Source organism: Pinus tabuliformis, chromosome 6 (assembly GCF_031772625.1).
Source record: "Pinus tabuliformis cultivar Carrire ecotype Pingquan chromosome 6, CPIR1, whole genome shotgun sequence".
Lineage (NCBI taxonomy): Eukaryota > Viridiplantae > Streptophyta > Pinopsida > Pinales > Pinaceae > Pinus > Pinus tabuliformis.
Genome location: NC_142292.1, coordinates 1,852,780,084 through 1,852,804,838, shown reverse-complemented (window position 1 = coordinate 1,852,804,838; position 24,755 = coordinate 1,852,780,084). Strand labels below are relative to the sequence as shown.

At 36.2% G+C, this 24,755-nt stretch overlaps 1 pseudogene; it reads right to left on the bottom strand.

Moving 5' to 3' along the window:
• Positions 1–583: 583 nt before the first annotated feature.
• LOC149266418 (protein CUP-SHAPED COTYLEDON 1-like) lies at positions 584–2,948 on the bottom strand (annotated as a pseudogene).
• Positions 2,949–24,755: the final 21,807 nt, after the last annotated feature.

Sequence of the window (24,755 nt, the reverse complement as noted above, 5' to 3'; positions counted from 1 at the left end):
GTTGAATCTCAACCCACAGACTTGCAGACTCAACCTTGCCAGATTTGTCTAGATGTGGACCAAAAGAAGTTTCCAACTTGCTATGCTTTAGGGTTCCAGGATCATTGTATTAATCAAATAGTGCCCTTAGGAGAGTATTTTGGGGTAACCCTGGAAGGAGGCTATGGATTTAGGCCCGATTTTCCATTGGAAACCTCACATTTGTTGGTATTGAATTTGGCGGGAATACGTCCAACTCTGAGAAAAGAAAATGAGCTTGTGGGACATGGTTGTTCTATTGTCTTAGGTTCAGAAATGGAGGGAATGGACTAGACCTGTTAATGTTATTCATGTTGAGACTTGGGTCATTTAGAACCATGTTGTGTATGAAAGGAGCAATGATCCTCATAATGCTAGTAATTTTAGAGAGTTTTGCAGAGTTTGTAGATGTTCTCTGTTGCTGCAGATGATGACCAGGGGTCCTGATGTCACCGTTATTGTTTTCGTTGTTGTCTTTTGGATTGGAGAAGCAACACATATGTTCCCTTGCAGACCCTTCAATCTCTAGAGATCCACTTTCATCATTTATTATTGATAATGGCGGTTAGGAAGGAGACCCAACATCAAGATATGAACTTTTGTTGAATCCAGATGAACTCTTATTTGCTCCTATTCTTTTCTAAAATATACAACATACCACCCATTCATCATTGGAAGTCTTGGGAAGTTGATTGTACGAAAATTTTCCCTTGTGACGATACTCGTGCATCACCTAGTTTCTCCCCCTTGGGAGCTCGACCTTTGTAAAACACTAGGGTTTTGTTCATCCCAACAAGGGAAGAAACTTCGTGCATTGAAAATCTCTCGGTCCTTGCCAATGGATTTCGGTAGCATGGTTTTGTGGCTTTATTGATGCACAACTTGGCTGGATATTTGCGATCTCTGAGGATGAAAAAGTACCATTCTTTCTCACCCATCTTCGCTTTCTTTGGAAGATCCCAAGGCTCACACTTGTTGAGGTCGACCTTAACAATGGATCAACCTGAGAAATTTTTATCAAGGACCTTCCTAAAAAGATAGCGAGTGATCAAATCTTTGTCAGTTGGATGGAACATGAACCCTGGGGGAAGCTGTGTGTCACCCTTGTACCATGCATACATAAATTCAAGCCCTCCATTTCTGAAATTTCCTGAATTTTGCCACCACTGGTTTTAAGATTTAGGACTGTGAAAATTGATAGATTGGAAGTAAAATGTGCAATTTCTGAGTCAAGCCTTAGGGACAAACGCTAGCTTGTAAGACTAGTCGGGTTCAAGGAAGTCGAGCTTATTGTTTGTGTGAGGACATGGGACCTTGACCATGACTAGTCAGAAGTCGGACCTCTTTCTAAAATCCAATAACACTTACAATAATAAATTATTTTTCATTTTTAGCGTTTGTAAAAGAAACTATATGGTATGATTTATGTTTTTATTGTATAATAAAAAATTAATTTTCAGTTATTTTAATAAGAATCAAGTAAATTTTTTAACAAAGAATCTAATAATTATGCCAAATAGTTTGAATAGTTGGAATTTATGGATTGAAATCCATTTATGTCACATGACTACGTAGACTGGAGATATACTAATATTTTAATATATATTTAACATGTTCACCCAAGGTTCCCAACATTGTAATATGGAGATAACAAACAGATTGAGGTGCCACCTTTCAATTGGCACTCTTCCATATCAAATTTATATTTAAAAAATCTTGTAAATACACACACCAATGGGTAGTCTACATCTATGTGCATTTTATTGAATAGCCAAGGAAATCGAGCCGTGTATAAAATATTGAGATGTGAGCCTAATAGGAGGTCTGCCTGACCTCATATACCCCGACCTGGAGCAGTCAGACTGTCAACAACCTAATAAAGAAAATTTGTTGAGCAGACTGGACGACCCTAGTCGAAGGTCGGACCCTGGGCTCATTAAGCATTAGGAGCAGGTAACAAAACCAATACCCAACCACTAGTGGATCCTGCACAAACTTTTAGTATATGGAGTTCAGTTTATAAAGAGGAAACACGGTCACCCAAATACATGACTTTGAATTTTATTATGCGTTGGATTTGTAAATTGTACATGGTCGCCCGTTGAATGTTTGGGTCAAAAGTCCTTTAAATAATTGTTAGGAAGGCCCATGATACATTCTTGAAGGGTCATGATATATTGTTGTAAAAATATGTGCAATTTTTTGTAAAAAAAATTCTATTAAATTACAATAGAAGAATATAAAAATTAGTTTGTTTTCTATAAAATGCTAAAAAGAAATTATAATTTTTTTTTTTTGGAAAATTTTATGGTCAATGCATTCATCATCAAGACTAAGATTTTATTGGCTTATTATTGAGGATAACTTCAAATACATCATTATTTATATATAGTATGCAAAATACACCTAAAACTTTACCGAATATATATATGGACAGTGAGTTAACCAACTGCAAACTCCTTGTTTGTTATTATTTCATTAACATTTTCCATTGTTAAATACATAATTACTTACACTTCCACTTGAGTAGAATAACTTTGAATGCCATTTTGAGACAAAGTTAATCCTTGAGGAGTTGACAATCAATCACAAGATTTGATTAACACATTATCATTTAAAATGTCATCAATGCATTAGTTGAGGCTGTTACTAGTGCAGTACTTAACTTTAAGATGTTTCTTGACCTATTCCTTCCACTTGTTGAAAAAAATAGTAGGATTCATCACACTACATTGTGCCTTTATTATTTCCTTTGGACATCACTTCACTCTTGTCTTCACCTCACTAAGATGATAGAAAATTAAACAATCACTATTGTAGTGGCAATGTGCCATTGTAACTACCCCGATAGTCATAGTAAACACCAAACCACCATGCTTTATCTATTACTTGCAGTAGAGGCTAAAGTTTGGAACAAATATGGATAACATAGGCATAGTCCCAACTCTAGCCAAAAAATTGCACACGTGTAATTTGGTATTGGACAAGGAGCTTGAATATTGCAATTTTCATCTTAATTCCATGCCAAATAAACCCACATACATCACCCATTCGGCCAATTCCTCCATCATACCCTTCTCGATCATACATACATACGAATGAAGTGAGAGAAATAAGATGAATATTGCTAATGTATTAACTTATTATTACATAGACTTTGTATAATTTAAAGAAAATATTCAAATGAAAAGAAAGTTGAATAATAAACTCTCATTTATTTCCTACATACAACTATTCAATTCAACCTAATTTCTTTATTAACCTATTTATTCATTAATAAATTTTATAACCATAAGTAAAAATCTGTAAACTAACTTAAAGTAAATAAATCTTAAAATTTTAAAATCATTATATAATTATAAAGACTCCTTATGTCTTTTAAAATCATTATATAATTATAAAGACTCCTTATGTCTTTTAAACCTTTATTAGCTAACACTCCCCATGGATATTCAAAAATCCCCTCCCTATGGATATTCAAAACCTTCTTTTAGGCGAGAAGATAACCCCACCTATCACATGTTACCATGACCCTGTATAAAGAAAAAAGGATAGGCCGGGATAGAAATGATTCAAAACGTGATTTACACCAACTCCTAAATTCTAGCACAAAGTTGAAAATTACAACTGGTCGAATAATCTCTAACGTCTCCAAGAGTGATGGTGATGCCCTGTTACTATTTGATTAACTAAAATCTAAAAATCTAATTAGTAATCTATAATGCTTCATTGCCACTAGTTAATAGGAATATGAAGTTGGAAACATGGTATGGTTGTTCGAGGATCTACGTCTCAATTTGTATCCACCCACGTGGAAACATAGTCTGAAAGCTCGACTTGGCTCAAGTGTTTGCCGTTCAGTGCAAGTTTGATAAATTGCGAGTAGATTTTTCCGAAGACACCCATGTTGCTATCAAATTATACTAGTGAACGTTGTGAACATATTTCGTGTTAAAAATTAGAAGACAAACAATATATTCAATAAACTGAGCAGCTCTCACATGAGGGCTTCATGTGGAGATTGTCTCTGGCAAAACGCTTTACACATTCATCATTAATCTACATTTCTCCATTAACTTTAACACTTCTCCTTGATGGAGAAAAGGTTCACTAGCACTCCTAACATCTCCCTAAATAACTCAAATTTAATTCTTCCAAGAGGCTTGGTAAAAATATCTGCAGCATTGTCACAAGTATTACAATATTCAATATGGATTTCCTTTGACTGAACCTTCTCCCTAACAAAGTGAAACTATGTATCAATATGCTTTGTGTTTTTATGAAACACTGGATTATTTGCAAGTTTGATTGAGCTCTGGTTATCACATCTGATAACAATTGCATCTTTTTGTTCTTCTCCGGCATCCTGGAGAAGTCTCCTCAACCAAATTGCCTCACATGTCGCCGCGCACATTGCTTGATATTGTGCTTCTGCTAAAGATAATGATACAATGTCCTACTTCTTGCTGCTCCATGCAATGACCCCAGACCCAATGATGAAAGCATAACTTGTTATAGATCGTCGATCATCTAGATTTCCGTCCTAGTCTGAGTCTGAGAAACCTGTCAATCTAACATCAAACGAATCAATATATTTAATACCAAAGGCTAAGGTTCCTTGAAGATACCTTAAGATGTCTTTCATTGCAGCCCAATGATTCTCAAGAGGCTTTGACATGAATTGACTCAATACACTGATTGCTAAAGCCAAATACGACCTAGTTGTAGTCAAGTAAATTAGATTCCCAACCAACTGTCTATACCATGTTGCATAGACCTCCTTGGAACCATCATTATTATGAAGTTTGGTATTCTGCTGTAAAGGCACTGATGTTGCTTTGAACTGATCCATTCTAAACTTTTTCAATAAACTCCTGACATACTTTCCCTGAGACAAAAAAGTTTGGCTAGAATCCCTCCAGACTTCAAGACCCAAACAATAGTGTAACTCTCCAAGGTCTTTCATCTCAAAAACCTGTGACATCTTCTCTTTGATTTCTTTAATGAGTTCATCAACATTTCCTGTAATGATAAGATCATCTACATATAAAGAAATCAAAACAATTTCCCCCTTTTCATCAAACACGGTATACAAATTATGGTCAATCTTTCTTCTTTTATAACTATGATGTAGGAAAAGTGAATCAATTTTATCATACCACGACCTGGGTGCTTATTTTAGTCCATACAATGTTTTCTTCAATCTGCAGACTAGATGTTCCCCCCCTGTTTAACAAACCTTCAGGTTGCATTAAATACACTTTTTCTTTTAATTCCCAATTTAAGAATGTAGATTTCACATCTAGCTGGTGTATCATCTAATGATGTTTGGTAGCTAAAGCAATTAACATTCTAATTGTGTTTAATTTAGCTACAGGGGCGAAAGTTTCCTCATAGTCTATGCCTTCTTTCTTTGAGTACCCCTTTCCAAACAGCCTAGCTTTATATTTTTCTATGCTCCCATCTGCGCTAAATTTAGGCTTGTATAACCATTTTCCACCTATGGGTTATTTGCCTTCAGGTAGTTCAACTAGATGCCAGGTTTTGTTTTTAAGTATTGACTCATATTCCTCTTCCATGGCTGCCCTCCATTCACTATATTGATTTGCTTCTTTATAATTAGAGGGTTCAACAACATTTAACATACTAGTTATAAGAGCATGATCCCTATATCTTGCTGGCAACTGAATTTGCTTACCTAATCTCCTGAGTGGTGGATTGGCTTCAAATCTATTATGATCATCCCTTGGTGGACTTGGCCTGATATCTGTACCATCCACACCTTCCTTTTTGTTGTTGTTGTTGCTGTTGTTGTTCATGGCTATCCCTATCATCACTTCCATCTTCCACCGGCAAAGGTACATGCCAATCTTCATTGCTTCTTTCATGGTTTCCATCATCAACCTGCTCATGGAATACCACATCTATGCTTGCATACACTTTATGAGTAGAGGGATTAAACAATTTATAAGCTTTAAACTTTGTTTAGTACCCAATAAAAATGCGTTTAATGGCCTTTGAATCCAATTTCTTCATATCCTCTTTTGGAACATGAGCAAAAGCTTTGGAGCCAAAAACTCTTAAATAATTAACTGCGGGCTTAAAACCTAATAAAGCTTCTAATGGAGTTTTAAAATCAAGGCTTTTTGTTGGACTCCTATTCTTCAAATATACTGCAATATTTATTGCTTTTGCCCAAAAGCCATTAGACATGTTCTTACCTTTTAACATGCTTCGAGCACACTCCACAAGGGTTTTGTTCTTCCTCTTTGCAACCTCGTTCTGTTGAGGAGTGTGGGGTACTGTGAACTGCTGAACTATCCCATGGTCCTTGCAATATTTGATGAAACCACCCTTCTTGTATTCTCCCCCTTGATCCAAGCGGAGAATTTTGATGAATTTTCATGTCTGTTTTTCAATCATGCCTTTGAACTCTTTGAAATACTCAAAAGTATGACTCTTCTTTTTTAGGAAATATACCCAAGTAAATCTCGTGCATTCATAAACAAATAATAGGAAATAATTGGCACCTCCTAATGAGCTTGTTTGCATCGGCCCACATGAATAAGTGTGCACAAGCTCTAGTATATCTCTCTTCTTTCTATCTATATTTACAGGAAACTCATCTCTATGCATCTTCCCAAGAGCACATGCTTCACAATCAACATGAACATTCTTTAAAATAAGAAGACCATTGACCATACCTCATTTCTGAAGTAGCAGCAGGTCATTGAAATTGATATGACTGAATCTTTGATGCCATAAGTCTTTTGCAATCATAACTGATGAGCTCACGGCTTGGAGTGGTGCGCTTCTTACATCCAACTTAAACAATCCTCCCACTCAAATACCCTAATGCAATTGGCTTCATACGCTCCAGTGGATCTTTAATAACACAATAAGACTTAAAAAAATCTACCTTAAGGTTCTGATTTGTTATCATAGAAACAAAGATCAAATTCTTTTTTATTTCGGGTACATACATTACATTTTGAATATGTCTAATATTTCCATCAGGCAAATGATAGGAACATTACCATACCCTTTTATTTTGTACCCTTTATCATCACCAAGCTATATATTTGCACCACTGTTGATTTCTTTAAAATTCTCAAACCAATGTTTGTTACCTGTCATGTGAGTGGAAGCTCCTGAGTCCACAAACCAAGTTTCTGCTTCATCATCCTCAGCAGAGAACGCAGAATCAGATACAAACAATCTGAGATTCTGATTCTGATCTTCATCAACAAAGTGTCCTGCATGCTTCTTATGTTTATGGCAAGCTTGATCAAACTTATTCTTCTGGCCGTTTTTAGCCATGTGACCAACTCTACTACAATAAAAACATTTGGGTCCTAAATCACTTCTATTTGAGGACATACCTTGAGGTGGTTTTCTTTGTGGTGTACTTCTACCTTTCTGTCCTGCATTTGCCTTCCCTCTGAAGGGATTCTTCTTCGCCATTAGAGCAAGATCTGAACTCTGGGGTTTCAAAGTCATCCGCCTCTCTTCCTCTTGCATCAGGATTCTTGTCAATTCTTCGAAATTGGGGGCTTTCTCTCTCGCATTCAAGCCTATGATAAACATCTGATAGTCATCAGTCATACCATTCATGGTAATTGTGACCAGATCAGTGTTTGACACTGTCTCTCCTATGTCGCCCAGCTTATCTCTGAGCTCCTTGATTCGAGAGATGAACACAACCACTGATTCATTCTCCTCCATTTTAATGGAGAATCTTTCTTTTCAAAAACAATTGGCAATTTGTGTTTTTCATCTCGTACAGGTCCTTGAGGGTTTTCCAAATGTTGTTTGCTAATTTAGATTCACGGATGTGAGGGATAATACAATCTTTCACTGACAATTTTAACAACACTTTTGCTTTGTTCTCCCTCTTTTCCCAGTCCTAGATTGTTGCTGTTGTTCTACCTGTAGCTAGGGTCGACTTCAACTCATCACCACTTGCAATTGCCCATGCATTTTTCCCCTCCAATAGGATCTACAACTTAAATTTCCAATTAGAGTAATTGGATCCGTCAAGCTTATTTCTCTCGTTCAGATATGCCTTTTCCATCTTGCTATTCATCTTGATGGGTCTACCTCAAAGGAAACTTTGTCCTCCAACAATTAATTAAAAAATGGATCTATTTCCATATCCAGAGAAGGGATCTCTAAAAAAAAATAGGTTGCTTTCTCTTAAAAAAAAAAACCTCTGCCTCCTTTTAAAATATACAATCTCAAAACTTGCTTAAAAAATTGTACCCCTTTTTGAATGCACCCCAAAAAAATGACCTCTCAAAAATTGTTCTTTTGGTCGGAAAAAAAACAAGGATTACAAACAATAATACCTTTCAAAAAAGAAGACGGTCTCCATGATTTTGCGCAAATGTTAGCAGAGCACCTTGCTTGTTGTTGCGACCTTCCATCACATCTGGGTATTCGGAAGTCTCATAAAATTTGTAGAGAAAGAATCACTTCAAGAAAAAGGAGTAGTCGAATGGTATGTGTCTAGGCATGCAGTGAAGTGTTTATGGGAACACACAAACTATATTACTTTACACAAGAAGATCTTTGAGACTATCAAAGAAATGGTGGTGATTCCCCTTTCTTAGTATTACAGTATGTTATCCTCCTGTTTAATTCCATTATGTTCATATTCTTCTGTGTATTCATGCTATAAGCTGCTAGAAACTATTACATGCTTCATTACAGATCCATGTGTGTTGATTTATTAATGCATAATGCCTGTATGAAGGGCCGAATTTATATCTTCAAACTGCTCTATATGAATCATAGCACCCATCCTCTCTTCAGTCCATTATCTATGCTTGTAACTCAAACAAGTGTAGAATTTCCCAGGCATGCAACTCTATGTGTTCAATATAGAATTCTAGATGCTTTGGGCTCTATATGATGAGTTATGCTTTCTCCTAATCCTCTCTCATTTACTCTACAAACTTATTAAGCTGTAAAACCCTTTGAAGTAATCGACCTTCGCTATTTTATGTGATACTCCTGGGAACTCTGTGTGTGAGGAAGTACCCGAAATACATAAATCATACCTTTGGAAGAATGAATCGAGCACCCTTATTATCTTTCATTACGTGACAATTGGAGTGCTGCAAACCCCTCACATATAACCTTTCATGCACTCCTCTATTTAAGATGTCCTAGGCACTGGTCTACAATCAACCCAGAGGCTATCTTTAGGAGGCTTTTTATTTCGCGTGCAACACTTGTGCCATAGAGTGCTATATTTAGCTACAACACCCACCTAATAAAAAATGGCTAGGAGTGGGGGAAAACCTAATTAAAATGTAATATTATTACAGGTTGCCTAATATTTCTTGTCACATCCTAGCCTAATTATTACATTTTACTCAATATTCCCCCTCATCCCGAATTTTATAGTTAAGTTTGTTTACATTTAAACTTCAAATATAAAGAAAAATTACAATAAGAAGTGGACGTGTTGAGGGGAAATATTGGGTAAAATGTAATATAATCTAGTAAAAAGTGGATGGAGGTAGGCAAAAATATTGGATAAAATGTAATAATTACATTTTTACTATTATTTCCCCCATCTCCCATCATATCCACACAAATTGCTCGTGAACTCCATTTTCTACAGTTAATTATGTATCTAAATATAACATCAAATTAAGATGGATCTAAGCTAGTTTAACTTCCCCCTTAAATAAGTTATATTCCACATGAATACCATGGATCAATACCATTGATTCTTAAAACCATGGGTAATTGTTTTTTTTTTAGGATTATTTATTTTATTTTCATTGAATTAAAATTTTACATTACACATTTCTATTATGCTATAGGCATTAGATATTAGGTCAATAAAGGAATTACATAGATCCCTCGTACTAAAAAGTAATGTGTATTTATTTATTATTTTTCAATTATTTTTGCTCGCTATATAAAATAAAGGTGAAAATTATTACCAACATTGATTTATTATTATTATTTATTTTAAATAACTTTATGCACAACCTCTCTCACATATACACATATTAGCCGGCACACATACACCATCTCCCTCATGTACTAGGTTGTAGAGCGCCTCTCACTCCAAAAAGGGCTTGTACACTATAAGGATCAAGTAATGGTCCTTGAATATCACTTACTATGTAAGAACAATATTTGTCAAATATATGAAGGTTTCATCTAGTGGCTATAGTTGTCATCATTGTTATCATTTCATAATTGTTGAAAAGTGAAGTAGTTCATCTTCATTGTTGGTTACATAATGACTACTATGATGGATCAACTTCTATTGTGGTCGTGTTAGGACATATCACCCTCATCTCTAAGTGGTTTGTTGTTGGTGTTGGATTTGCTTATTTTCATACAATGAAGGTTCATATCCATGTGTTGATTTTCATTATGATATTACAACAATCCAATTGTTATATATATATATATATATATATATTCAAGTAATGTGGTTTTTTGAGGTTTAGAAATAAGATTTGCTACTAGTCAACAATACTTGAAGAAGACTAATGATCAACAAAATAAATGCTAAAAACATCTGCAACTCAAGCCAATCATCAACAATGGTTTTAGAAAGAAAAATCCACGGAGATTTAGTGGAAAGTGCTTGTAGGTTTCACAACCGTGTGATTGTAAGTTCCTTAATTACAAGAAGGTTTTGGGTTACAGAAGAGAGCATTGGAAGAAATAAATTATAAATGTAATAACATGAAGTAAGCGTTGTACTGTGAATGATTAGTGCTGAAGTTGAAAATATTTTTTGCATACGAAAGCTTATCCATTAACATCAACAACTTGCTACTAAATTTGATAATGTAATGAGAAGCGTGGTTTTCTTTCCTTAGTTATATGTTTATTTGCGCTTAAAGAACACATATATGTTATAAAATAACAACAACATTATCATCACTAATCATGGTAATAGAGGTAGAGAGTGTACTTGTAGAGAAACCTCATTTAGTTTTCCTTTACATCCATATAGTGTAGCTAGAGGGCATTATTGGAACTCAAAAAGACCATGATGGAGAACCATAATATAATCTTATTTACTATTCTAATTTTATAAAATTATTTGGAAAATTATCAAAACAAATTATAAGGCGAGATCCCTTTATGGCATTGCTTCCCATCATTTTATTTTTATTTCTTTCCTATGGAAATAAATCAACCTCCCTCTTAGCTCGAGGGCTAGAGTGAGGTTGTTGGTACCAAGATAGCCCCCAAGTATACTCACTTAATAGTTCACATGACACGAAGCCAATACAACAATATTCATAGGCATGAAGCATTACAACAATGTTCATCATGTCATTAGTGGGGATTTCAACTTGGGTGGGGAAGATAACAACCATTCTTCTCAATCACCCAAGGTAACCCTAATTGACAGTTTCCCATCCACATACATATGTAACCATAGGAGAAAAGTTTTCTCCCATGTCTCGCTTGTAGCTAGCAACCCATACTATGATACGCAAATAACCAATCTCAAATGCCTCTCATGCATTCTCTATTCATTATGTTCATTAACCTAGTCACCATATGAAGGTCGGTTAATCATTATGACGTATATTAGCCAATTTTTCTTTCAAGTGTTTTCATTTAGTATTTAATGCATTTTCATGTGGATCACAAGTTGAAATTGGATTATAGTCAACTTTTGGTGGTGTACTTGTTCCCTTATTTCACCTTGGTGGTTATTATTTTCTCCTAGTGTAGTGTGACATTCCTTAGAAGTTTTTTTTCACTATCTAGGAGGGGAAAAATAGGAGGCCCTAATGATGGTAGCATTCCTTGTTATTCATATTTAACACTTGGCATCATTCCCCTTATTTCGTTATCCAATATTTTGATTGGTTGTTGTCAATCACTCATACCGATTCACTATATAACTCTTCCTATGAGAAGAAGGGGCTGAAAAAGCTTGAGGTTGATGTAGTTGTAAAAAATGGGAAAGCATGAGTGAAATATTAAAATGCAAAAGAATTATTGGGATGTAAAGGAAAAAAAAAACCAATTATAGCTTGAGTTATACCCCTCTTATACAACCACTCGTCGCTAAGGGTATCCAAACATATCATGCCTATAAAATAAAATGTACTCTCAAAGAACATCTTGACCTAGATGAAGTGATAAGCTTCCCATCGTTGAAGGCGGATTATATCATCATTGATACACAATAAATCAATGAAGTTTGTTACACAATTCATATCAAATGAAGAAAAAGGAAAATAAGGGTGCTTGAAAAAACAAAGGCAAGGGAAGGTAACTCAAGTAGTTAAGCACTCCCTTTATGAAGGAATTCATGGATAATGGTTTTACATAACTTAATATAAGGCTATGATGCCTTTCATGAAGTAAACCCCAATCCATAACACCCATCACTTGCACTTATCATTTGAAAGGGCCAACATAGGGACTGTTCTTCCCCTTATGGTTGGAAGCACCTAATAGGGTCATGTGATAACCTTCTCATACTTGAGTATGGTAAAATGTATACAATCATAAGCTAGTAAGACATTTGAAGATGATACTTGTGGGGAGTGCTTTTATGAATTTGACATTAAATATGGTCCACCTTCATACTCTTGTGTTTCTTGTACCTATCATGTTTATTTCACTTGATTCCTTGAGAATGTGCTAGATGGTTCTTCCAGGTGCATTAAGGATCCCTCAAGGGATGATATGATACTTCTCTAACACTTAAAATATGTTATCCAACCACTTTGATGGCGAATCAAAACACTTTTACAAAAGATGTTAGGCACCTTTTGAAGGAAGTTGACCTTGAGGTTTACTTAACATATTTAACAAGACCCTCCATCAACCTGAAGACCTTAAATGCTGATGATATAGGCTTAGTCTTAGCATTATACCTTCTTGATGGATGTTGATATTTTATTGATGAGGATTGATGGTGATGACAACATGGGACCTCTTTGGAAGGATTTTACATGTTATACAATGTTGATGTCATGTCTTGGCATGATGACATCAATCATATGGTGGATTTGATGATGACATGGGATTTCTATAGGATGAAGTTAGGTCTAAAATATTTTTCTCTACTGATGAGGCACCCTTTTCATGAGGAAACATGACCTATGGGATAAGAGAAACACCTTAGGTCATCACGTGCACCCTTTTATAGAGAGACATGGCTTTTGGATGATGAAGGCTTAATTGAGCATCTTTTTTTGGGTGCATTTATGATGTGACATGATCTGTTTTTTATGGATGATTATGATGGATTTTAGATGTTGCATGGTGAATTAAGTTAGTTTATTTTCTTTATCTTGGTATTATGTTCCATGTGATTAATGTTCTCATGTTAAGTTAATTTATTTGATATTTTCTCCATTATCCCTTGTTGTGTTGATTTGTGTAGCTAGGGAGGTACTCCACAGACTTAGGTGCTAGGTTTGCGAGAAGTTTCCCCACAAAAGGGTTTTGTGGGTGAAGTACCCAAGCAGTGGGTTTTGCACCCAAAGTTGTGGATGTGAAACCAAGTGGAGATTTTTTATGGTTTGGTCATTGGAGGCATGTGGGGAACTCTTAAGGGGCTAAGGAGCACCTAAGCATCAATAATGTGACATTGTAGAATGAATTGGAATTTATCTTTAATGTTAGTGGGGTTTTTGTAGGTTTGTTCAATTCAAATTAACCAACATGACATGGCCCTTGGTGGAGGAGAATCCCACCTAAGATAACTATAAAAAAGGTGAATTCAAGCCTCATTCTATCTCACCATAAGTGAAATTCTCCAATAGAAAGAGCACACGAAGACCACATGCCTCCAACAAGTCAAAGTTTGTAAGAAGGGAAGGATGAGTTTATGTTCAAGACTTATGATCTAATCTGGCTGAGTTATGGAAGGCTGCTAATGGGAATTTCTCATCCAAGTTTTATTTGTTTAACCTATGGTTGCTCCTATGTATAGGCCAATGTGTGACAATTGGGAAGGAGAGGGTTGAGACTTGAGTTCAAGTTGGAGTGAAGGTCGAGTATGGGATGAGGTTCATTAAGGAACAACAAGTAGATTTTTGTGCCTAAGGAGGATGTTAACACAATGAACAAAGGGTTTTTGTGTTTGAAATGAGGGAATAGGGGCAAGTTGTTTAGGACTATGTAAAGGCTGAAATTTCAAGCTGCTAGGTGCCTAGATCCATGGAATTTTGGGAGTTGTCCCAAGTTTCCAAAGAGGTAAGCTTGTACTCTTGTGTTTGGTGCAATTGATAAGTGTGGAAGGTTTGTACTAAGGTTTAGGACAAAGATTTGTATGCCCTGGTTAAGGCTTCTTCCATAGAAGATCAACCATCCAAGTAACAACCCTTAGATGTGTTAATCAACCCTAGTTTCTGTGCACAAAAGTGAGGGTCGATATCCTAAATATAGGACATCTAGTCCAGTGATTAGGGTCATATACTTTAGATATTTGTGTAGAGAAATGTGTGGAAAGACTTAACTAAAGAAGGGTTGTAACCAATGTTTTGGGTAAACATTACTATATGGCTTGTGTTATCTCAAAATCAGGCCCTGGAAGGCTGCAGACCAGGAAGACTTCAAGTAACTATTTCAAACCAATCTTTTAGCTAAGGCTTAGCCTCCTTAGCCTGAGAGGGCTCTCTCAAAGGGTTAATGATATTGATTAAAGATATGGATAGATGGCTAACTCTATGGTTTGGATTTTATATGTTTGTAGATTGGAAGATGGAGACTTGCTACCATTGGGCTATGGAGTTAGTGACAGAGATAAGGACAACAAATAGCTCTTCTTATAAAACTGAGGCTTGTATATACTTCAATGAAAGAGTGACACATTCAAGAAAGTCTCAATAACTTGAAGTTCATAGGAGTCAGAGCATGTGGGCACGAATTCTAAGTAATGATACATCAAGGTATTCAAAAGGAAAGAATTTAAAGTGATAGATCATAGTTTTATACCTAAAGGAAGTCAGGGCATTTAGAATTTAAACATTCAGAACATAAAATCATATGGGACCACAAAGTTTATAAATGTATACAGGAAGTCAGAGCACATTCAGTGAATTCTGAGTGATTATACATCCATACCACTGTAAGAATTAAGGAAAGGACAACATCACATATTCTGAACATAAAAAATCCTTCATGAATCCTGAGTAATAAGCATTAAGACTATGGAAGTAAATCATTTCAAAGATAAAAGATGAAGCTCACTGAAGTACACTAAGAATCTTAGCTTCAAAAAAGTCCAACTACTTCTGTATATATCAATCCCTGCATAGAATTTACAAAAGTAGTCTTTTTCTCTAACATTTTCCAACCCCAAATACATTATTTCTTCTCCCATATATAGAGTTCATGTAGATTCCTTCCTCCAGCATGAGGGGAATTCGAATTCCTCCTACTTTGACACCTATTGACACTTAAAACTAACTATTTAATACAAAGGACAGCTAACTAGGAGTCCTAGAGACCTAATACAACTAGGAGTGTAACTCCTTATTATGATTACAACAACCTTATCTAAACATTTAAAACATTATTTGACACCTAAAACTCCATGAATTCGAATTTGATGGTGCTCATAACCTTCCAGCTGGCCCTTGATGACTCATCCTTTTGGTGTTCCTAGAAACTAGGAGACTGTCCCTTGCTCTGTTCTGGCTGAAAAATAGGTCTTGGGACAGAGCTCATAACTTCTCGTACAAAATGTATTTGGAAAAACTGAAGGAGGCTTTTGTAAAAAAATCCATGCTGAACAAAAACCTCTCTTGGGTTTTTGAAAAACCTTCCCTACCTCCCAGAATGTGTCTTTGAAAAACCTGTGTCAAACAGAGAAATATGCCTGTGAAAAACTTGCACCTACAGCAGTTTCGTAGCGCAAGTTTTAGTCACCCGTTTCTCCCAGCTCATAATCAATTTGAAGAAAATGAAAGAGTTTTTTCTATTTCAATGTGTTAGGAATAAAAACCTCTTTCAATTTCCAAAAATATGCTTTCAGTTTCTCTAGAGACCTCCTGGAATTTAACCACATTGCAACTGTTCTAGCTGAAACATAGGTCTTGGGACAGAGTTCATAGCTTCTCATAAAGGCTTTATTTGGAAAAACTGAAGGAGGCTTTTGTGAACCAATCCATGATTAACAAAAACCTCTCTTTTTTTTTTGAAAAATATTTCCTACTGCCCAGAATGTGTCTTTGAAAAACAGGTGTAAAACAGGAGATGAAAAACTACACCTATAACAGTTTCGTAGCGCAAGTTTAACCATAAATTTCTCCCACCTCAGAATGGAATTGAAGAAACTGAAAGAGGTTTATGTGTTGCAGCATGTTAGGAAGAAAAGCCTCTTTCAGTTTTCAGAATTAAGTTCTCAGCTGCTCAGGAAAGCTTTTGGAATTTAACTAGTAAAAACAGTTTTTCTGCTAAAACAGGCTGCTTCAGGGGTTTCGTAGCGCGCTACGAAACTGTTGTGTAATTTCAAAAACACAGCTTAGGATCAAAATCTAACTTTCTTGTGTCTTTCCTTTTTCTTCAATGACTTTTCCATTTGACATGAAATTGTTCAACATTGAATATCTAGACACCATTCTTCAAGGTAAGTATCAAAAGGTAATTTGTCAAAAATTAGGACTTAGCCTTACTTCTATCATCTTTATGCAGCTGTGATGATATTTCCTTAGCCCTAGGGGTAAGTCCTGTTTCAGCTCTTATGATATCTCCATTTCTTTGGACATTTTCTCCTTTTAAATTGCTTTATATAAATCAACCTGGAAGGAAATTCCTTACTTAATTGAGGAGCTGCCTCGCTTGAATTTGATGAAGATTTCTGATCTCTGCTCACCATGGGCTTGTTTGCTCAAACTAAGAATTTTATCAAATGTATATTGCATGAACACGACCAAGATCAACATGAATATGTCTAGGATCAATTAACCTTTACCTTACCCTTTTTCTTTGAGAATTGTTTCAGTGATAACAGTGGCTCCACTTGGGATAGTGTGCTCCTGTAGTACACTAAGAACTCGCAGGTCCAGTGCTTTATCCTCTTATGACAAATGGACATTTGCTTGAAAAGAATCCCCTTCAAGCTTCTTGGGTCTTCACCTCGGGCTTAAGCTTGATGATCACTGTAGGAGAAAGAAATCTATATCTACTAAAAAAAAATGCTCAGTCAACCTTGAGCTTATTTGCATTTTCCTACCTACCTACCAGCTGCAATTTCCGCTTTAGGTCAAACAACATGATATTTCCAATAAAGCCAATCAATTGTTCTTTCTGATACTGGAGGCTCTTGACTGCATTCAACCTCAAAATAACCATGATAGTGAGATGACCAAATCAACTTATAATGTACCTGATCTTCATAATGCAAATGAAAATGAAATACTGGTGTGCAAAGCTTTGCCATGTATTCACTTATAGGGTCAAAGAAGACATGATTATTTTGATGATCATCATAACACTCTAAATCTTCAGATAACTTATTCTCAACCACACAAGACCCCTTTGATGTGCTATCCAACTGCCTTTCTGCATGATGCCCACAAATAATGTAATTTTCTTCATTATAAAGATCATTCTTTGATGCAAGCTGCTGCAAGGAATTACAAAAATGAACAACCATTTCCTCTGCCTGAGGGTTATAAAAGCTATCTTCCGGTACTTCTTCTTGCTGTTTGCAATCAATTTCATACTCATAATGATCTGAAGCCTGACAAATCTGCTGCATCTCTACATCAATCTCAGAGGATGTAATATGATTTTCATAAGTAAACCCCTGCTGATCTTCATGCTGCATTTCATGAGATGTTATACTTTCTTCTTGGTGTTGAAATGCATTGTTATGAAGAGCCTCTAAAATTTCTTCATCCATAAATTCATCATCATCATAACAATCCTCCAAATATTGAATAAAACTCGTAGAATGTTTACAACAATCTTTGACCAGCAATAAGGAGGGATGACACTCTTTATACATGTCATAGAACACATCATGGAAATCAACAAGAGAATATAATGAAACATTTTCCAAAATTTTATACCAAGACCATGCTTTTCCTTCTAAAGTGGTCTTAAACATCCTCATGAGACAATCTTCAGGGAAATGAACCTTAAGACTGCGTACATGCATATGAAACCTAACCAAATGAAGAGCAACATTGTATTTCTTTTCATCTTTGAATATCGGAAGATCCTCTAACCAATCAACCTTTGGCATAGGATTTGGAAAACCAGGGATATGAGACCGATTCATAGGAGCATACCTGGCATTCATTCTTGCAGTGGAATTCATCTTGTAACTTCATCAAGCTACTGATCTTCTAGCAGTGGAGTCACCTTCCAATTTCTTATTCGATGTGTGGAGTCGCCAAGGTAGTTTTGCAGCCTCAAAATGATGTCTGAGCTCCTGCTACCTTCAGAAGTTCAGTCTCTTGATTTCGGGAATGAATAATCTTCAGACTCCCGGCAGACGCACCAAAATGTTATCTCAAAATCAGGCCTTGGAAGGTTGCAGACCAGGAAGACTTCAAGTAACTATTTCAAACCAATCTTTTAGCTAAGGCTTAGCCTCCTTAGCATGAGAGGGCTCTCTCAAAGGGTTAATGATATTGATTAAAGATATGGATAGATGGCTAACTCTATGGTTTGGATTTTATATGTTTGTAGATTGGAAGATGGAGACTTGCTACCATTGGGCTATGGAGTCAGTGACAGAGATAAGGACAACAAATAGCTCTTCTTATAAAACTGAGGCTTGTATATACTTCAATGAAAGAGTGACACATTCAAGAAAATCTCAATAACTTGAAGTTCATAGGAGTCAGAGCATGTGGGCATGAATTCTGAGTAATGATACATCAAGGTATTCAAAAGGAAAGAATTTAAAGTGATAGATAATAGTTTAATACCTAAAGGAAGTCAGGGCATTCAACATTTAAACATTCAGAACATAAACTCATATGGGACCACAAAGTTTATAAATGTATACAGGAAGTCAGAGCACATTCAGTGAATTCTGAGTGATTATACATCCATACCACTGTAAGAATTAAGGAAAGGACAACATCACATATTCTGAACATAAAAAATCCTTCATGAATCCTGAGTAATAAGCATTAAGACTATGGAAGTAAAGCATTTCAAAGATAAAAGATGAAGCTCACTGAAGCACACTAAGAATCTCAGCTTCAGAAAAGTCCAACTGCTTCTGTATATATCAATCCATGCATAGCATTTACAAAAGTAGTCTTTTTCTCTAACATTTTCCAACCCCAAATACATTATTTCTTCTCCCATATATAGAGTTCATGTAGATTCCTTCCTCTAGCATGAGGGGAATTCGAATTCCTCCTACTTTGACACCTATTGACACTTAAAACTAACTATTTAATACAAAGGACAGCTAACTAGGAGTCCTAGAGACCTAATACAACTAGGAGTGTAACTCCTTATTACTGTTATCACTGAAACAATTCTCAAAGAAAAAGGGTAAGGTAAAGGTTAATTGATCCTAGACATATTCATGTTGATCTTGGTCGTGTTCATGCAATATACATTTGATACAATTCTTAGTTTGAGCAAACAAGCCCATGGTGAGCAGAGATCAGAAATCTTCATCAAATTCAAGCGAGGCAGCTCCTCAATTAAGCAAGGAATTTCCTTCCAGGTTGATTTATCTAAAGCAATTTAAAAGGAGAAAATGTCCAAAGAAAGGGAGATATCATAAGAGCTGAAACAGGACTTAGCCCTAGGGCTAAGGAAACATCATCACAGCTGCATAAAGATGATAGAAGTAAGGCTAAGTCCTAATTTTTGACAAATTACCTTTTGATACTTACCTTGAAGAATGGTGTCTAGATATTCAATGTTGAACAATTTCATGTCAAATGGAAAAGTCATTGCAGAAAAAGGAAAGACACAAGAAAGTTAGATTTTGATCCTAAGCTGTGTTTTTGAAATTACACAGCAGTTTCGTAGCGCGCTACGAAACCCCTGAAGCAACCTGTTTTAGCAGAAAAACTGTTTTTACTAGTTAACTTCCAAAAGCTTTCCTGAGCAGCTGAGAACTTAATTTTGCAAACTGAAAGAGGCTTTTCTTCCTAACATGCTTCAATACATAAAACTCTTTCAGTTTCTTCAATTCCATTCTGAGGTGGGAGAAATTTATGGTTAACCTTGCGCTACGAAACTGCTGTAGGTGCAGTTTTTCATCTCCTGTTTTACACCTGTTTTTCAAAGACACATTCTGGGCAGTAGGAAATATGTTTCAAAAAACCAAGAGAGGTTTTTGTTAAGCATGGATTGGTTCACAAAATCCTCCTTCAGTTTTTCCAAATACAGCTTTTATGAGAAGATATGAACTCTGTCCCAAGACCTATGTTTCAGCTAGAACAGTTGCAATGTGGTTAAATTCCAGGAGGTCTCTAGAGAAACTGAAAGAATATTTTTGGAAATTGAAAGAGGTTTTTATTCCTAACATATTGAACTAGAAAAACCTCTTTCATTTTCTTCAAATTGATTATGAGCTGGGAGAAACGGGTGACTAAAACTTGCGCTACGAAACTGCTGTAGGTGCAAGTTTTTCACAGGCATATTTCTCTGTTTGACACAGGTTTTTCAAAGACACATTCTGGGATGTAGGGAAGGTTTTTAAAAAAACCAAAGAGAGGTTTTTTTTCAGCATGGATTGGTTTACAAAAGCCTCCTTTAGTTTTTCCAAATACATTTTGTAGGAGAAGTTATGAGCTCTGTCCCAAGACCTATTTTTCAGCCAAAACAGAGCAAGGGACAGTCTCCTAGTTTCTAGGAACACCAAAAGGATGAGTCATCAAGGGCCAGCTGGAAGGTTATGAGCACCATAAAATTCGACTTCATGGAGTTTTAGGTGTCAAATAATGTTTTAAATGTTTAGATAAGGTTGTTGTAATCATAATAAGGAGTTACACTCCTAGTTGTATTAGGTCTCTAGGACTCCTAGTTAGCTGTCCTTTGTATTAAATAGTTAGTTTTAAGTGTCAATAGGTGTCAAAGTAGGAGGAATTCGAATTCCCCTCATGCTGGAGGAAGGAATCTACATGAACTCTATATATGGGAGAAGAAATAATGTATTTGGGGTTGGAAAATGTTAGAGAAAAAGACTACTTTTGTAAATGCTATGTAGGGATTGATATATACAGAAGCAGTTGGACTTTTTTGAAGCTGAGATTCTTAGTGTACTTCAGTGAGCTTCATCTTTTATCTTTGAAATGCTTTACTTCCATAGTCTTAATGCTTATTACTTAGGATTAATGAAGGATTTTTTATGTTCAGAATATGTGATGTTGTCCTTTCCTTAATTCTTACAGTGGTATGGATGTATAATCACTCAGAATTCACTGAATGTGCTCTGACTTCCTGTATACATTTATAAAATTTGTGGTCCCATATGAGTTTATCTTCTGAATGTTTAAATGCTGAATGCCCTAAGTTCCTTTAGGTATTAAACTATGATCTATCACTTTAAATTCTTTCCTTTTGAATACCTTGATGTATCATTACTACGAATTCATGCCCACATGCTCTGACTCCTATGAACTTCAAGTTATTGAGACTTTCTTGAATGTGTCACTCTTTCATTGAAGTATATACAAGCCTCAGTTTTATAAGAAGAGCTATTTGTTGTCCTTATCTCTGTCACTGACTCCATAGCCCAATGGTAGCAAGTCTCCATCTTCCAATCTACAAACATATAAAATCCAAACCATAGAGTTAGCCATCTATCCATATCTTTAATCAATATCATTAACCCTTTGAGAGAGCCCTCTCAGGCTAAGGAGGCTAAGCCTTAGCTAAAAGATTGGTTTGAAATAGTTACTTGAAGTCTTCCTGGTCTGCAGCCTTCCAGGGCCTGATTTTGAGATAACAGCTTGGAGAAGTGTAAAGCGCTGACTTGAAGGGAAGAGTTTTGGAGCTGATTTGGAGGGTTTGTTCTAGGTGTGCAAAGAAGTTTATGGCTTCATATGGAAGCCCTAGTTCAATCAAATACATGACAATCATAAGACTTATAAGAAATAAATTTTTCTACCACTAGTTCTGTACAATTTCAAGTGCAAAATTGCAGATATGTGGGTTGTGCTAAGAAGTCCTAGATCAGTCAATTGATGGACTGTGTGAGGGCATATCCATTATTCCCTAGGAGAAGCATTCAAGAGAAGTTAGGATGTTGACAAGTGGGCAATATGAAGACCTCGTATACATCGTTCATTGGAGGATCTAATGGGTTTTTAGGAGGTATATTGATGTGACCTAGTTCAATGGGTTGTAGGTGGGAAAATTAGTGATAAGAGGATAAATCCTGAAGTCCCTATGTGTTGGTGTCTTTTGTGGAGCAAAGGACAGTTAGTGGGAAAAATTTGAACACTTTATAATAGTGACCTTTTGGAGCAGCATAAGAACATTGTAGAAGGAAACCTATGTTCATTCATCTTGGAGAAACAAAGAGTGATTGATAGAGGTGTTTAAGTAGTTGGAGATGTAATTATTTGATGGGGTAGAAGTTGCAGTGATAAACAAATGGGGAGGCAAAGTACTTGCCATATGTATTTAAGGTACGTGGACTAAAAGGGTTCAGCATTCACACCTTCAACAAGTAGGTCAAGTATACTTTGTTCAGGGCAAATTAGTAGTCATAGTTGTTGACACCAAGCCCTAGTTGTGTCCTTGCATCAAAGTTGTATATAACGTCCATGATAACTGGTACAAGAGCCCTAAGACTGTTGTATTAAAGTTTTTGATATAATAAATAGTTCAAAAGTTCAAAATTTTCATGTGCACTAGTTGATTCACTGATATGTATGTTATTCTACTATGCAAAGTAGTAGTGTTGAGGTATTTGAATGCGTTTATGATCGTGATTTTAGACATAGAACTATAGTTGAAGTGTCGTGAAAAAATCAACATGGAATCAAAGCGACTTGGAAGGGCTAGTGGATCAGAGTGTGCACGGTGGATGATATTCTCTTATCATGGAGCATAAGGTTCAACTGAGGACATGGAGATGTGGTCTTGACTGGCTAGCTAATGAGATGGGCTAAGATTTTTGGTGAATTAGTGGAGAACCTGGTGAGCAATAATTTTTTATATGGAAAGTTATTGATCATGGACTTGTGACGACTTGTCATGGATTGTTGGGATTACTTGTGGGGTGCTTTGGCATGGATGAGATGGCTTCATGTGATGGATGAGTGATCCATAGTTGAATGTTAGTTTTGTTGTGCTAATTTAAAATTCATATTTAAAAAAAATGCTTGTCCATTTCTTCATGTGTATAGGTTTTCTTAGGTGTTTGTGATTCAAAACTGGTAAATTTATGTCAAGTTTTATGTTAGAATCATGAGAATAATAACATGAAAGTAAAGTGTTGAACAACAACAAGCAAATGAACAACAAACCATCAAGAAAAATACTTAACACAATGTTTTGATAAATGATTTTACCCCTCTTGGGCTACATCTCCTTGGTCCATCTTCCATGGCTTAGGCCTCTGTATTTGCTCACAATGGAAAAAAGTATAGTTTACAATGCTCTGCAACTCCTGAAACCTTCTTCAATTCACTCAGAGCATCTAAAACCCCCCAAATATGACTCTTCAAGCTCTTCAATTGGACTCTGGCTGATCTAGGCTTGAACTCCTCCTCTGGTGGCCTTGGGCTTCATTAACTTCAACGTGGAAAAATCATGTACAAAATTGCCTGTTTTTCTCTTAAACATATTCCATTGTGTTCAGAACCTCTCAATTATCTAGGAACACCTTTTTTTGATCCTCATTTGGATGAATTTTTCCCAAGTTATGAGAGAAACAATTTTCTCCTAGGAATGCTCCACTAAAACCGAAGGGACTCCAATTAGCTCCGCTAATTTTGGAGTTAAGGTCGAATTTGGGGGCACCACCAAAAAAAAGGATGGATTAATCTTAGCTTTAATTAAAGTTAAACTGGGTTAATTAAATATTAACCCCGTATTAGCGCTAACCCGAATTCTTCTAACCGCTAACCCCGACGGTCTTGGTGGAGTGGTCATATGCCATGGCTTCCGACGGTTAACACAAACAGTTTTGAAACCACAAGATGACGGTTTCCGTGGAGGGATCACATGCCAACATTAAATGTCATGGTTTGTGGTTTGTTGGAGCCCTGATGGCTAGTGTTAACCACTACTGTTATATGTTAGGGTGTTCACATGGAGGGGGTTGGCCCGTGAGCTGGCTCCCTCCTAACCCCCTACCTGTAACATGTTAAACCTTAAATAGATGCAATGAACTTGTATGATTAAGAACCAAACATAATGGAGATGGTTGAGAGATTTTTTCATGGAGGGGAGGTCACGGGGTCGAACCCCGATGCCTCCATAAAAATTTTAACACACCATCATAGGGGCACGTGGCAGTCTCCGGGCTTGCCACGTGTCACCTTCCCATTGGTCCAACTCATCACGATTGCCTAATGTTGTGCTGCCACTTGTCGTGATATGAATCGTCCACTTGTACAAGAATATTCTCCTTGCTGACTGGGTTGTACGGATGCCCAGTCAGCATCCCAGTGAACCTGTACCAAAATTTTGCCTGTTTGGTGAAACGGCCAGTAGGCTCTAACTTCCTCATACAAACTCCATTTTGAGCGAAATGAGTTGTGTTGGAATCATATCACCGAGACGGACGCGGTCGTTTAGGTTTTGAGTGATTCTGAGCACTTTTATTTTTGAGCTAA